Raw genomic sequence first — 15,487 nt, 5'->3', positions numbered from 1 at the left:
TGATTCCGGCTATAGAAGGTCACTGTGCTTGGCATTGCAGACACCTTCTTGATCCTCTCATCTCTGTAGTGTAGTGATATCCTTCTTCCTTTAGGACCCAGCAGCGACCTCCACCTTCTGCTGCTGATTGACACACCCTTGCTTAGTAGTTAAAAACTCTCAGTATCTGCAGAGAGCCGCCGGTGATAGTTCTATGTTCCACTGTCCATGCCTGGAGTACTAGTAGTTGGCTAGTTTCTTCTTGGACTTCCCTTGGAGAACAGTTGGCGTTATCTCTCTGGTGTCTTCTCAAGCTAAGTGTATCCCCTTTGTTTGTTTACCTTGTTGTCTTTAGTTACAGTGGGGCCTGACTCGTGTTCACCCCGTCCCCTCCCTATCTAGGGCCTATTGCTAGGGGCACTCAGAGATTAGGCTCTTGCTCGGCGATAGGTGTGGAACCTAAAATATATAGGGATGATAGGGATGTCAAGGTGATATTAGATCTGCCTAGGGGTCTCCACTCCCCCCTTTCCTTAGCTGTTGGGCTTCCTTCCCCCTCTTCCCGTCGTTGTACACTTGTTCCTTCCCTCACTTTGTGCGACAGTGTAAGGATGTGTTCATATCTGAAAAGACAAAAGTGATTTTAGAACAAATTGTGTTGATTTTATGATGTGGTATTTGCCCATATGGTTTTTATGCTGTTTATTTTACATGTTCCACCTCTTTACTGGCCACAACTCTTTGCTTGTCCATCCGCTCTTTGAGGATTGACCACCAAAGGTTTTTTTCCTAAGAATACGGCCATGAATAAAGAACGGCATCTAAACCTCCTTCAAGAACAACTTCTCCCATCATCCAGGACAATGTGGAGATGATGCTTTTCATCCTTGAATGAGACCAGGTCACAAGGCAAAGGTGAAAAGTAAGTGGCTCATGAACAAAACATTGATATTTTGGGTCCAGAAAACTTTCCAGAACTCAACCTATTGAGAACCTGTGGTCAATTCCCAAAAAGTGACAAAGAAAATCCAGAAATTGTGATAACTCCGAGCTCTAATGAGACAAGAATGGGTGGCCCAGTGATGAGCGAGCACTAGAATGCTCGGGTACTCGTTGCTTGGGTCAAGCACATTGGAATACTCGGGTGCTTGACCCGAGCAACGAGCCCAATGTAAGTCTATGGGAAACTCTAGCATTTTTCAGGCGGCTCCCCCCGGCGGTCTGCAGAGGGCCTAAAAATTGCCCAAATCGATGGGAACTGTGCTCAAATGACATGGGAACAGCATGGGCAAGACCCCTGGAAACATTTCTGACTCTCAGATCACTGCTGTCAGAAACGTGGTCAGAGTATTACGCCACTTTTACGGATTCACAATAAAACATACAGAAACAAAAACAAAATGGATTTTCCTGGGAAATATGTTAAGGAACATCCTTTCCAGGGTAATGACTTGTATATAAGGCAAAATAAATAACCAAAAAGAAAAATATTCCTCCACACCTTAGGCTATGTTCACACGTAGCGTTTTTGATGCGTTTTTGCACTTTTGCATTGCTTTCAACCAAGACAAATGCATTCAACAGGAAATGTAATTTTAACATTTTACAACCTTATCTGGCCATGTGGTGTGTGACACATCATCAGACACATGCATACAGTGCTGAAAAGACATGGGAACAGCATGGGGAAGACCTCTGGAATCATCTCTGACTCCCAGGTCACTGCCTAAAAGTGTGTCCATCATAAGTGATCCTTGGCGCATGCGAAGATGCCTCCAGCCATGCACCTGTCATTGCAGACTTGCAACAATCACCGTCCACATCCTTGTCCCACTGCAGCGTTCAGTTCTCCCTACCCGATTCCTTGGAATGCAAGCGCAAGTCTGCAGCCAGTCACCCACCCATTTTTGACAGCTGCTTGCACTTGAAATGTGGCCTTTTAGGCTCATGGAGGCGGAAGCTTTTCACAACCTCATGCCGGCGGCGGCCGGGTGTCCATACTCGGTCCCCAGCCGCCACTATTTCTCCCGTTGTCGCTCCGCCTTCCACAAGCACGGGTCCCACAACATTACCCGTGCCCTCCCCAGTGCACTTACTGGGAAGGACCGCCTAACCACAAACACGTGGACAGGTGAATGTGGCCAGGGACGGTATGGAGCCAGTCCACAACTTTTTTTGCTGAGAGTTGTATTTAGCTCGGTGAAAGGACTGGCATAGAGGGAAACCGTATGTACCCTGCATGTCATTTCCCCCAGGAAGTTCTGTAATTGAGCTTGTTGCAGAAGCAATGGCAGCCCGTCCAACATCAACTCGCACTTGTCGGTGGAGCTTTGACAGACACACATCTTTTCATGAATACAGAGTTGGACAATGGCCTGATCTGTAATGCGTTTTGAGAAATAACATGCATAAGCATGGCTGATCCACATTAAAAAAGCAGCTATAGAGTGTCCGGGAACCTTCCCCCACACTTTTCTTAGCCAGGGCTGCTTTTCGGCAGGGTTGGACGGGCTCACCAGAGAACCGGAGACTCCTCCGGCGGGCCCTGGCTTCTCCTTCAAGAGAGTTCACAGTGCCGAGGTGAGGCCATGATGATGATAGAGGCCACCATCTGCTTAGTTTTCTGTTACTTGGAATGCAAGTGCAAGTATGCAGCCAGCCACTCACCCTCCCACAGGCCGCAACACTAAACTGTCAGATTTCTGGGCAGCTCTTTGCACTTGAAATTAGCCTTTTAAGCTCGTGGAGGCGGAAGTTTTTCACAACCTCATGCCGGCGGCGGCCGGGTGTCCATACTCGGTCCCCAGCCACCATTACATTTCCCGGTATCGCCTCTGCCTTCAACAAGCACGGGTCCCACAACATTACCCGTGCCCTCCCCAGTGCACTTACTGGGAAGGACCGCCTAAACACAAACATGTGGACAGGTGAATGTGGCCAGGGACGGTACGGAGCCAGTCCACAACTTTTTTGCTGAGAGTTGTATTTAGCTTGGTGAAAGGACTGGCATAGAGGGAAACCGTATCTACCCTGCGTGTCATTTCTCCCAGGAAGTACTCTAATGCTGCTTGCACTTGAAATATGGAACATTACTGCTGGCACTTTTCTGTGGGAATTTGCTTGCCTCCTACCAGCCTGGAATATTTCCAGCAAACTATGGTACGATGCCATGGTATTAGCACTGCCCCCAGTACCAGTAACGAAGCCATCCCCAATTTCCTTCTCAGGAATTTTATTTGGTTGACTGAGTGGCTACCCAAATATATTTTCTCACAAAGAAGCTGAGTGGCAGTAGGTGCAAGTTTCTCCAGCCTGTTAGATATTAGAGGGTGAACGGCAGCACATTGGATCAGTGGTTGGGTTCCTGGGTTCAAATCCCAGCAAGGACAACATCTGCAAGGACTTTGTATGTTCTCCCCATGTTTGAATTTGTTTCCTCCTCAGTAAAAAGGTAGCCATAGAGTGTCCAGGAACCATCCCACACACTTTTCTTAGCCAGGACTGCTTCTCGGCAGGGTTGGACGGTCCCACCAGAGAATCCTCTGGTGTGCCTTGGCTTCTACCTCAGGAGAGTTCATGATAGAGCTAACTTTGCAGCTGCTATGGGGCTCTTGAGCGGTTGAGAAAGGTTAGCCCTCAGAATCAAATCCTCTGGTGGGCACAATGTTTTTCAATCTGAAACAGCTTCTCAGTGGGAGTTGTATTTCACCACAGCCATATTCTTTCGCTCGGTGAAAGGACTGGCATAGAGGGAAACCGTATCTACCCCGGCTGTCATTTCTCCGTCACCAGGTTCCGCCCATTGTCACACACGACCATGCCTGGCTGTATGTTAAGCGGTGAGAGCCACAGATCAGGCTGCTGTGTTACAGCTTTCAACAACTCTGCAGGGCTGGGCGGTTTGACAATTAAGCATTAAGCATGTTATCTTCAGCACAGCCTGTTGCTGCTTGGCCAAGGCAGTGCTGCAGTGCTGTCAGCTTGTGACTGATGTGGTCATTTCGGAGATGGAGGAGGAGGTGCAAGAGCTGAACAATGTGATTACATTGAGATTAAATTGGTGACGCTGTTTTTTATACTAAAGAAAGATCCTATTGTTTTGTTTTTTTACGTTATTTTTTAAGACAAATGCATTCACCGGGAAATGTCATTTTAACATTTTACAACCTTATCTGGCAATGTGGTGTGTGACACATCATCAGACACATCCTTTTTTATTTATGATGGAGGGACTCTGAAAGTCATAAAGCCTATTTTTACAGGGACATCAGACGGCCTTTACTATTCTTAAAAGGCCAGCTGTTAGAGAGCCATCAGCCGGCTATGCTTTGTTGTTCCCATTATTAACAAGTGGGTCTCCTATACTGTTATTGCTTATCCAGTGACTGCAAGGGCTGCCAAAAATTTGGACGCAACCCAATACCCCTTTGAAGAGACATAGAGGAGGGTCTCAGTAAAAAAAATTTTCTCATTATAAAGGAGCGGGTCTCCTATAATGGTAATGCCCATGATGTGACTGCAAGGGCTGCCAAAATTTGGGAAAAACCCCACTAAGAATTTAAAGACACATAGAGCAGGGCCACAGTAATGACAAATTCCCATTAGAAAGGAGAAAGTCTGCTATACAGTTATAGGGTATGCAGTGAGTCCAACGGCTGACCAATTTTAGGAAAAAACCCAATAAGAATTTAAAGACACATGGAGGAGGGCCATAGTAACAAGGTACGACATGTTCCCATTAGAAAGGAGAGGGTCTGCTATACAGTTATAGGGTATGCAGTGAGTCCATTGGCTGACTAATTTTAGGAAAAACCCCACTAAGAATTTAAAAACACATAGAGCAGGGCCACAGTAACAAGTACGACATGTTCCCATTAGAAAGGAGAGGGTCTGCTATACAGTTATAGGGTATGCAGTGAGTACAACGGCTGACCAATTTTAGGAAAAACCCCACTAAGAATTTAAAGACACATAGAGCAGGGCAACAGTAACGACAAATTCCATTTAGAAAGGAGTCTGCTATACAGTTATAGGGTATGCAGTGAGTACAACGGCTGACCAATTTTAGGAAAAGCCCCACTAAGAATTTAGAGACACACAGAGCAGGGGTACAGTAACGACAAATTCCCATTAGAAAGGAGAGAGTCTCCCATAGTGTTGGCCTATGCAGTGAATGCAAAGGCTGCCAAAAATTTGGAGGCACTTCAATGCCCCTTGGAACAGATGTGGAGGAGGGCCTCATAAAAAAATGTTCCCATTAGAAAGGAGCGGGCCTCCTATACTTGTAATGCCCATGCACTAAGTGTATGGGCTGACAAACATTTACCCCTGAGGGGTATACATGAACATACTGTATAAAAAAAATTTTTACGGGCATCATAAACACCCTTTAAAAAATGTATGTGGGTGTTGCATCATGGACCACGGTCACCCTGGTGATATGGTGGTGGAGGATGAGGAGAAGGAGGAGGACAAGAGCAAATAGCCAAAATCAGGAAGCGTATACCCATGTCTGGGTGTGAAAAAGTGCATGGGAATACACCCCTCAAGAAAAGACACTGGATTTGAGTTTATGTTACGCTGCTATCTGTTATGCACACGCCCGGGCTAGAGCGGCGTGTGCATGTGATTGGTAGTGATTCCACTGGACCGTGCCGGAGAGTGTATGCCTGGAGGGGCGTAACTAAGTATCTACCCGATCCGACCAAGGTGGCACGACGGCATACGACGCCAGTGCACCAAGGAGGAACCGAGCAGAGGGACCAGGTGCTACTCCAGGACAGACCCCGGACACGGCTGTTGACCCACACAGGGAAATACAGGAACAGACTGGTATGCAGGCAGGCGGGTATGCAGGCAGGCGGGTATGCAGGCAGGCGGGTATGCAGGCAGGCGGGTAAAGGCAAGCACAGCTAGAGTGCAGACGGGGAGGCACTAGCAGGTAGGAACACAGGCGGGATAGAGCCCAGTAAACACTGGGACTCAGGAACAATACAGGCAGGATAGGGCCCAGTACACACTGGACAGACAGGAAGGGAAAGGCAGAGCCAGACACCCACAGGGTACTTGCAGTGAAGTAGCGAGTGGACCACAAACTCACAAACGGGAGTACAGAGACAACAGGCAGGAGATAGGTACGAGTACAGACTCTGCAGAAAAAGGAAGGGAACGGGCATAGAGGCAAAACAGGTAAAGGATAGGAGAGAGTTCAGACTGGAACTGAGTGTACGGAGGAGACCGACACTGCAGCGGGATACAGGAGCGGGTCTGGGAATACTGCCCCCAGAGAGGCGGAACGAACAGGCAAGGAGCGTGTTCAGACAGGACAGACTAAAGAACACAGAAAGGACTCAGTTCAGACTCGGGAACTAATACCGTAAAGCAGGAGACATACAGGACACAGTTCAGACACGGGAGCTGACACCGCAAGGCAGGAGAAATACAGGACTTAGTTCAGACACGGGAACTAATACCGTAAAGCAGGAGACATACAGGACTTAGTTCAGACACGGGAACTAATACCGTAAAGCAGGAGACATACAGGACACAGTTCAGACACGGGAGCTGACACCGCAAGGCAGGAGAAATACAGGACTTAGTTCAGACACGGGAACTAATACCGTAAAGCAGGAGACATACAGGACTTAGTTCAGACACGGGAACTAATACCGTAAAGCAGGAGACATACAGGACACAGTTCAGACACGGGAGCTGACACCGCAAGGCAGGAGACATACAGGACACAGTTCAGACACGGGAGCTGACACCGCAAGGCAGGAGAAATACAGGACTTAGTTCAGACACGGGAACTAATACCGTAAAGCAGGAGACATACAGGACTTAGTTCAGACACGGGAACTAATACCGTAAAGCAGGAGACATACAGGACACAGTTCAGACACGGGAGCTGACACCGCAAGGCAGGAGACATACAGGACACAGTTCAGACACGGGAGCTGACACCGCAAGGCAGGAGACATACAGGACTTAGTTCAGACAGGCCTGGAAATACAGCCTCCAGGAAGGGCGGACAGGGAAACAGGAACGGGACCTGGCAACTTCAGAGTGCAAGCACACACTGAAAGAAACACATATGCACAGGCAGGGATAGAAGGGAGCTGCTGAGCTATATACCAAGAGACAGACAGCGATAGGCTGAGGACGCACAAGGGGTGTGACCCACAGCAGGTACAAAAGGCAGGAAGTGATCGGGCGCCGCCCTTAAGCAGCAGAAACAGACACAGACACAAACAAGACAGCATGGAGGGAAGCCAGAGAGACATTCTGGACAGGAGATCAAGTGCGCGCTCCTGCACAGTGGGAGATGGACCACTATGCAAGGACGCCGCCAGGTATGTTACAGTACCTCCCCCCTTACGCCCCCTCTTCTTCAGGCCTGCCAGAATCTTCCGCAGGGAATTCGAGGACCAGTCGTTCACTGGGTTGGAGGGGGACAGAGACTTGAGGGTAATCTCTGCTTCGAGGTACATCTTGTCAAGCTCACAGGAAGAAATAGACGGGTTATCAGGTACATAATGAGGAAAAGTCACTGTCTCTTTGTTATCTGGTGGTACCCCGGAGGATTCAGGAAACAACTGGAGGTCCTCCGCCGGGTCAGAAGAGTACTGAGGCTCAGAGAAAACATCTGCTTCAGAGTACACAAGGTCGGACTCACTGGAGGAAGCAGGCGAGGTATCAGGTACAGGAAATAGGAAAGTCTCTGTCCATTCACCACCAGGTGGCACCCCGAAGGGTTCTAAACACAACTGGAGGTCCTCCGCCTGGTCGGAGGGGTGTAGAGACTCGGGAGTAACTTCTGCTTCGGAGAACACTAGGTCGGACTCACTGGAGGAAGCAGGCGAGGTATCAGGTACAGGAAATAGGAAAGTCTCTGTCCATTCACCACCAGGTGGCACCCCGAAGGGTTCTAAACACAACTGGAGGTCCTCCGCCTGGTCGGAGGGGTGTAGAGACTCGGGAGTAACTTCTGCTTCGGAGAACACTAGGTCGGACTCACTGGAGGAAGCAGGCGAGGTATCGGGTACCGAGTATAGGAAAGTCTCTGTCCATTCACCACCAGGTGGCACCCCGAAGGGTTCTAAACACAACTGGAGGTCCTCCGCCTGGTCGGAGGGGTGTAGAGACTCGGGAGTAACTTCTGCTTCGGAGAACACTAGGTCGGACTCACTGGAGGAAGCAGGCGAGGTATCGGGTACCGAGTATAGGAAAGTCTCTGTCCATTCACCACCAGGTGGCACCCCGAAGGGTTCTAAACACAACTGGAGGTCCTCCGCCTGGTCGGAGGGGTGTAGAGACTCGGGAGTAACCTCTGCTTCGGAGTACACCAGGTTGGACTCACTGGACGAAGCGAGCGAGGTATCAGGTACAGAGTATAGGAGAGTCTCTGTCCTTTCGTTACCAGGTAGCACCCCGAAGGGTTCAGGAGGTCTCAGGGAGGACAGACCCAGGCGTGACTGCTTGCCTCTAAGTCTAGCACGTCTGGACTGCCTCTTGAGGTTGGAAGAAGTATTCCGGAAAGCGTAGTCACCCTGTGAGGATTCTGGGTGGGCAGTAGTCTCATTGGGCTGGAGAACTATTACGCTACCCACACACATTACCCATTGGGGCTGCTCCGGGATATTGGGAAGTGAAGCTTCAGCAGGAGCCTCCGGGTTAGGATCATCGAAGACCATTAGAAAGGCCACCAGGAAGGCCATTAGGTCCCGGAGGATCGGATCCTGTGTCTCATATAGGGGGTTGATCCATTCCAAGGCATCCCCCGCCAGGTAAGACATAATAAAGGCCACTTTAGCCCAATCGGAAGGAAAATAAAGAGGGTAGGCCTTAAAGTGTAGCATGCATTGCTCCACAAATGCACGACACTGTCTTGGATCCCCATAGTAACGTGGCGGATCCGCAGGAACGAGAGCTGATAGATCCATCTGGACGGTGCGTAATTCGCCTGGAACTCAGCTAAGGGAAAAAAAATTTATTTATTTATTTTAATGCAAGTCTTCGCTGGAAACTTCTCAGAGAGCGAAGGCCGTGGGGCTCAACGGGAACCATGGCCTGAGCATGCTGTTATGCACACGCCCGGGCTAGAGCGGCGTGTGCATGTGATTGGTAGTGATTCCACTGGACCGTGCCGGAGAGTGTATGCCTGGAGGGGCGTAACTAAGTATCTACCCGATCCGACCAAGGTGGCACGACGGCATACGACGCCAGTGCACCAAGGAGGAACCGAGCAGAGGGACCAGGTGCTACTCCAGGACAGACCCCGGACACGGCTGTTGACCCACACAGGGAAATACAGGAACAGACTGGTATGCAGGCAGGCGGGTATGCAGGCAGGCGGGTATGCAGGCAGGCGGGTATGCAGGCAGGCGGGTAAAGGCAAGCACAGCTAGAGTGCAGACGGGGAGGCACTAGCAGGTAGGAACACAGGCGGGATAGAGCCCAGTAAACACTGGGACTCAGGAACAATACAGGCAGGATAGGGCCCAGTACACACTGGACAGACAGGAAGGGAAAGGCAGAGCCAGACACCCACAGGGTACTTGCAGTGAAGTAGCGAGTGGACCACAAACTCACAAACGGGAGTACAGAGACAACAGGCAGGAGATAGGTACGAGTACAGACTCTGCAGAAAAAGGAAGGGAACGGGCATAGAGGCAAAACAGGTAAAGGATAGGAGAGAGTTCAGACTGGAACTGAGTGTACGGAGGAGACCGACACTGCAGCGGGATACAGGAGCGGGTCTGGGAATACTGCCCCCAGAGAGGCGGAACGAACAGGCAAGGAGCGTGTTCAGACAGGACAGACTAAAGAACACAGAAAGGACTCAGTTCAGACTCGGGAACTAATACCGTAAAGCAGGAGACATACAGGACACAGTTCAGACACGGGAGCTGACACCGCAAGGCAGGAGAAATACAGGACTTAGTTCAGACACGGGAACTAATACCGTAAAGCAGGAGACATACAGGACTTAGTTCAGACACGGGAACTAATACCGTAAAGCAGGAGACATACAGGACACAGTTCAGACACGGGAGCTGACACCGCAAGGCAGGAGAAATACAGGACTTAGTTCAGACACGGGAACTAATACCATAAAGCAGGAGACATACAGGACTTAGTTCAGACACGGGAACTAATACCGTAAAGCAGGAGACATACAGGACACAGTTCAGACACGGGAGCTGACACCGCAAGGCAGGAGACATACAGGACACAGTTCAGACACGGGAGCTGACACCGCAAGGCAGGAGAAATACAGGACTTAGTTCAGACACGGGAACTAATACCGTAAAGCAGGAGACATACAGGACTTAGTTCAGACACGGGAACTAATACCGTAAAGCAGGAGACATACAGGACACAGTTCAGACACGGGAGCTGACACCGCAAGGCAGGAGACATACAGGACACAGTTCAGACACGGGAGCTGACACCGCAAGGCAGGAGACATACAGGACTTAGTTCAGACAGGCCTGGAAATACAGCCTCCAGGAAGGGCGGACAGGGAAACAGGAACGGGACCTGGCAACTTCAGAGTGCAAGCACACACTGAAAGAAACACATATGCACAGGCAGGGATAGAAGGGAGCTGCTGAGCTATATACCAAGAGACAGACAGCGATAGGCTGAGGACGCACAAGGGGTGTGACCCACAGCAGGTACAAAAGGCAGGAAGTGATCGGGCGCCGCCCTTAAGCAGCAGAAACAGACACAGACACAAACAAGACAGCATGGAGGGAAGCCAGAGAGACATTCTGGACAGGAGATCAAGTGCGCGCTCCTGCACAGTGGGAGATGGACCACTATGCAAGGACGCCGCCAGGTATGTTACACTATCATTCGGTGGTGTTGAGAAGTCTGGCCCAATACGGCCCTTGTTCATTTTTATAAGAGTCAGCCTGTCAGCATTTTCAGTTGACAGGCGGATGCGCTTATCAGTTATAATTCCACCGGCGGCACTAAAATCCGCTCTGACAAAACGCTGGTGGCAGGGCAGGCCAGGACCTCCAAGGCATAGAGAGCCAGTTCATTCCACGTATCCAGCTTGGATACCCAATAATTATAAGGCACAGAGGAATCACGGAGGACGTTGGTACGGTCGGCAAGGTACTCCCTCCGCATCTTCCCAAACTTTGCACTCCCTGTGAGAGTACCCCGCGCCTCAGGGTCTGTGCGATGGGAGGGTCTGAGAAAACTCTCCCAGAACTTTGACAGTGTTCCCCTGCCTCTGCTGGATTGAAGTTGTGTCTCTCTTGTCTGTACTCCTTGGTTGTCCAACGAAGTGTGCCCTCTGCCGCCAGCGTTTTCAGATGGGAATTTTTTTAATAGTTCTGCAGCAAGGGCCTTCTGGTACTGTCCCATTTTTGTAGACCTCTCCGCCTCAGGAATAAGAGATATAAAGTTCTCCTTGTAGTGTGGGTCTAGAAGTGTCACCAACCAGTAATCACTGTCACCCAAAATTTTGAGAACGCGAGGGTCATGGGAAATTCAGCGTAACATAAACTCAACCATGCGTGCCAGACTACTAACAGGCAAGACTTCCGTGTCCTCACCAAGAGAATGACTGACCATGCTCTCCTCCTCCTCCTCTCTGTCCTCTGGCCATCCACGCTGAACAGACGGTATGACATCTGTGCAGGTAGTACCGTCTATAGTGCATGAAACTAGCTCCTGTCCTTCCTCCTCCTCCTCCTCTTCCTCATTGTCACCCAATCCATGTTCGGATAAGATGAGGCTTGGCTGTGTGTAATCACCCTGTATGGTTCCTTGCTCCATCTCATCGTGCTCCGCCTGCAATGCCTCCTCTTTGATTGTGAGCAGAGAGTGTTTCAGAAGACAGAGAAGCGGGATGGTGACGCTAATTATGACGTCATCGCCGCTCACCATCTTGGTGGAGTCCTCAAAGTTTTGAAGAATGGTACATATGTCTGTCATCCATGTCCACTTCTGAGGTCTTATGTGTGGAGTCTGAACTGAATACCGACGGCCTTGTTGATGCTGGTACTCAACAACTGCCCTCTTCTGCTCACAAATCCTTCCCAACATCTGCAGTGTAGAGTTCCAATGCGTGGGGACATCACACACCAGTCTGTGAACCGGAAGCTGCAAACGCTGCTGAAACACTGTGTAACATACCTGGCGGCATCCTTGCATAGTGGTCCATCTCCCACTGTGGAAGAGCGCGAACTTGATTTCCAGTCCAGACTGCCACTCTGGCTTCTTTCCATACTGTCTGCTTTGCTCTGCTCTGGCTGCTTAGGGCGACGCCCGCCGAACTTCCTGTTTCTTGTAGCTGCTGCAGACACACCCCTTATGCATCCTCAGCCTGTTGCTCTCTGTCACCTGGTATTTAAACCAGCTCCTCCTTGGAATCCATGCCTGAGCATCTTGTTCTGTCAGCTGGCTTCTTGTCACTGATGTGCCAGGTCCTGTCTATGTTTCCTGCCTAGCGGTATCAGTTCCCGTGTCTGAACTGAGTCCTGTCTGTGCACTCTAGCCAGCTGCCTTTCCTGGAGGCTGTATTTCCAGGCTTGTCTGAACACGCTCCTTGCCTGTTCGTCCCGCCCTCTGGGGGCCGCATACCCAGACTCGCTCCTGTATTTGTTGCTATACAGTTCCTGTCTGAACTGTCTCCTAACCTGCTTTCTGTTTCTCTCTATGTCCGTACCTTCCCTTTCTCCTGCATTGTCTGAACCAGCACTTGGCTTTACCTTGGCTCATTCCGGTATTTTGTTGCTGTTACAGTTCCTGTCTGAACTGTCTCCTTATCTGTTTCCTGTTTTACTTTATGTCCGTACCTTTCCTTTTTCTGCTGAGTCTGAACCTGCTCCTAACTCCTACTCGTTGTCGCTGTACTTCCGTTTGTGAGTTTAGTGTCCACTCGCTACTTCATTGCTAGTATCTTGTGGGTATTGGTTCTGCCTTCCCCTTCCTGTCTGTTCCGTGTGAACAGAGCCCTGTCCCCTCTGCTCTGCCTTGCTCACCGCTCCGGCGGTTCTTGCCTGCTCTGCCTTGCTCACCGCTACTGCGGTTTCTGCTCTGCTCTGGCTTGCTCACCGCTTCTGCGGTTTCCGCTCTGCTCTGCCTTGCTCACCGCTTCTGCGGTTTCCGCTCTGCTCTGCCTTGCTCACCGCTCCTGCGGTTTCCGCTCTGCTCTGCTTTGCTCGCTGCTCCGGCAGTCTCGCTCTGCTCTGACCCTTTGCTCGCTGCTTTGGCAGTCTCGCTCTGCTCTGACCCTTTCTCGCTGCTCCGGCAGTCTCGCTTTACTCTGACCCTTTACTCACTGCTCCGGCAGTCTCGCTCTGCTCTGACCCTTTGCTCGCTGCTCCGGCAATCTCGCTCTGCTCTGACCCTTTGCTCACTGCTCTGGCAGTCTTGTCCTGCTCCACTCTTGCTCTCCGCTCCAGGCGGCCTCGTCCTGCTCTACTCTCTCTAACCACTCCAGGCGGTCTCGTCTTGCTCTGCTCTTGCTCACCGCACTGGGCGGCCTCACTCTGCTGTGTTTGTCCACCGCATCTGCTGTTCTGTTCCTGAGTCCCAGTCTGTACTGGGTCCTATCCACTCTGTGCTCCAACCTGCCAGTACCTCCTTGCCTGCATACCAGTCGTGCTTACCAGCATACTGTTATGATCTGCTACAAGCACTAAGGAAAGAAAGGAGATCTGTTCCTACAATAGAACTAAGCTAGATCCCTACGATGTAACGGGGAACCTGATCCTGCGATCAGACCCGCTAAAGTCCTCGGCTAGTCTGTACGAAGACCTATAGATGCAAGGGAGGGATCCCTACAAGAACTAGGGACTGAGATAAAGTTGGACACCTCCTAGCAGAAATTGTAGCAGTAAAAGACAAACACACAACATAGAACATAAAGGTCCGAAGACCTAGCTAAACTGACTGAGAAAGGTAACTAAGCACCAGGCTAACTTAAGAGTAGAAATTACAATGAAGTCCAGCAAGGCCAGGAGGGCGGAGCAGGATTAAATAGGCAAAAAAGGTCATGTGACCGTTTAGATAGAAAAAACCTAACAGGAGAGTTCTAACAGCACCCCCTCTTCTATGAGGATCCTCCGGATCCCCTAGGCCCAGGCTTATCAGGAAACCTCTTGTGAAACGCTCTGACAAGTCTGGAAGCAGAAACATTATCCGCCCTCACCCATGAGTTATCCTCGGGTCCGAAACCCTTCCAAGCGACGAGATACTGCAAACTCCCTCTATACAGTCTAGAATTTAGGATGCGGGAAATTTCGTATTCCCCGTCCTCCACCACCGGAGGAACAGTGGCAGAGGCGTCTCCATTAGAGATGAGCGTTGTTCTACTCGAACTGTTCGCCAATCTCAAATTCGAGCTGTTTTGGGCGGTGTTCGAGCCGTTCGGCGAACACGAACAATTTGAGAAAAATTCGGCTGTTCGAGGTTATGTTCGATAACTGTTCGTGCACCAAAATCATAACTGGATTTTTTCTCAGTAATGATGAAAATTAATGTTAATACGCAGTTTGAGTGTACAGCGGGGCGGGGGGAGGGGCAGGGGATGGATCTCTGCAGGAACAATGAAGATCTCCATTTTTTTTCCTCTTTCCCGCATTTGCAGTGGGGAGGTGCAATCTGTCAGCCTATCAGCAGCGCACACACGGAGCGAAGTGCTTTTTTTCACACAAGCAAGGGCATGTGTCATTGGCAGTGTATGTCACATGTCCTTGCCCTATAAGACCAAGCCATTTTCCCCGTCGCCACCATTTTCTCACTGCTGCAGCTGCGTGTTAGACGGCACCGCTGTTGCTGTGTGCGCTATACCTTGTTAATTTCAAGCCAATTTTCGCACAAATCTACAGATAGCTTGGGAGTAGGGAATAGTTGTGATTGCAGTCCTTTTAAGGACTAGGTTACAGCATTTCCTACGACTTTTATCAGGCAGGTCTGTGCTCTTAAATAGATAGATTGTGGGAGTAAAGACTAATTGTAATTGGAGTCCTTTTCAGGACTAGGTTACATCAGTTCCTATCAGTTTTTGCCAGGCAGGTCTGTGCCAGTGCTGTGCAAGTTTTATTCACAGCATTTGGCTGAATCTAGCAAAGCTAATCCTTTTTGGCCTATTGCAGAGTGTGTTAGTCAGTGGAGTAGCCTATCTGTGTTGCAAGATATACCACCTGTGTATAGAATACCAATTTTTTTACTGCACCTAGTGAAGTAAAATCTTTTGGGCATAGCATCATTCTATTAGTCCATCTATACTGACCTCCATCAGGTTGCAAATTGAATATAATTTTTTTCTGCATCTAGCTCTGAAAAAATATTGGGCTTCTAGCTGTGTGTGGGACTTGTTCTATTAATCCATCTATACAGACCTCCATCAGGTTGCAAACTGAATATATTTTTTTTCTGCATCTACCTCTGAAAAAATATTTGGCCTTCTAGCTGTGTGTGGGACTTGTTCTATTAGTCCATCTATACTGACCTCCATCAGGTTGCAAACTGAATATATTTT

The sequence above is a fragment of the Phyllobates terribilis genome, unplaced genomic scaffold (genome assembly GCF_046119375.1).
Source record: "Phyllobates terribilis strain yellow unplaced genomic scaffold, ASM4611937v1 Scaffold_9__5_contigs__length_417890890, whole genome shotgun sequence".
NCBI classification, from domain to species: domain Eukaryota; kingdom Metazoa; phylum Chordata; class Amphibia; order Anura; family Dendrobatidae; genus Phyllobates; species Phyllobates terribilis.
This window is presented reverse-complemented; position numbering follows the sequence as displayed.